The sequence below is a fragment of the Camelus bactrianus genome, chromosome 25, assembly GCF_048773025.1.
Source record: "Camelus bactrianus isolate YW-2024 breed Bactrian camel chromosome 25, ASM4877302v1, whole genome shotgun sequence".
Taxonomy (NCBI): Eukaryota; Metazoa; Chordata; class Mammalia; order Artiodactyla; family Camelidae; genus Camelus; species Camelus bactrianus.
Genome location: NC_133563.1, coordinates 34,534,189 through 34,535,862, shown reverse-complemented (window position 1 = coordinate 34,535,862; position 1,674 = coordinate 34,534,189).

Here is a 1,674-nt window from a genome sequence, read left to right as displayed (position 1 = left end):
GCAGACATTTTGGGGAGAAGTGGATGAGAGAAGAATTCTTTCCCGTGCATTTCCACACGATTGATGACTGTAAGAGATGCCATCTTTATCTGAACCACACTCCAAATTGCCAAGACTTAGAGGAAAGGAGCAACTTCGAGGTCTAAGCAGTCCTGCCTGTGACTCCAGCCTCAGCTGCCTTCCTGAGATTGGGTTGAGGATAGTGGTTTCAACACTTGGATTCCTGCTATCTCTAGCCTGGCCCCCAGGGGTCGCTCTTCCTCCCTCATCTGTCCAGCCCGTTCCCACGCTCTAAACGTTTTCTCTTCCGTACTTGGCAATGCTGAGATGGACTGCACACCTCACCATTCTTTAATGAGTACCAAAGGCAGTACACAACAATAGTACAAAAACACGGCCAAGTTCTATCTGAAGTGAGCTTCCTGCTTCTGGAATTCCTACCTGACCCTTCACAGCACAGACGAACTCCTTGGCGACCTCCTTCATGGAGAATTCATTTCTCCCCCAGAGCACTTGTTTCAGCTAAATTACAGGCCATGGTGTAGCCTCACTGTCTCTAGTCACTCCCGAGGCCGCTGCCTCCTTTGGTGCTGAGCTCCGTCCTGCTAGGCTGTGTCCCACCGCACAGCAGCGGCAGGACGCAGAGGGACAGAAACCAGACACAGAACCCCCAGAACACACAGCGCACTCCAAGTCAGAGCCTTCAGCTCCTCAGGTATGTGACTCTGAGCTCATTTTATTCCTCTTTAACCATAATATCATTGTTCTCAAAAAGGGTTGGAAGAGTCCCAGTCTCCTCGGATCTAAAAAATAGTAAGTTACTCGTGTTTGTTAATGAAAAAACAGTCCGTACGAGTGTTCAAAACTACCTATAAACAGTATGCAAGTGTGTGTTTATTTTAATTTTTTAAAACTTTGAGATGATTGTAGAGTTACATGCAGTTGTATCAAACAATCTGGAGAGACCCCTTAGACCCTTTACCCAGTTTCCCCCGTTGGAACATCTGTGTGGTCACTTAAAGAATCTAAGCTCTGTGTGGACGGTAGGGGCTCCAGCCCCGTAGAATCGGAGCTAAAATGGCGTGAGTTAGGGTTCAGAGTGATGATTTTGGCTTTGGCATCTTTACCACTGTCCCTCACCAGAGGGCAATGACACTTCTGAAGAAAAAAAAAAAAAAAAGGACAATCATGTCCTTAAGACCATCTTGCTTCTCTCTGTCACCTGCACACGCTGGCTGTCCCACCGAAGCCATCTCATGATTTGTAGCCAAGGCTGGGGTTGACCTGTTGCCCAGGCAATGCTGGGAAGAGTATCTTTTCCGCTCTGAGGAATCTGACCAAGTGCTGTTGGTTCGGTCGGCAGTAGCAGAAGGAATGCGATTCTTCATCCCTGAGGGTTCAAGTCCGTGATCAGCTGGAGAGCTAGTTTTCCAGGTCCCTTCGGACGGCACACAGGGCCCAGCTTGTGGGCAAGAGCTCCTCAGCCCACAGGCTCCCCTGCTCGTGCCTTGGCGGGGACGAGGCGGCGTGAACTGCTAAAGACACAGCAGCGCGGGGGCGCTGAGCGTTAATGTTGACACGAACACACGGTGGCTCAGCTTCCGGTTTGGTGTATTTAAGCGACATGCCAGTTCTAGTGGACTGAGTGGCCAAAACTCATAACTCTCAGAAGCA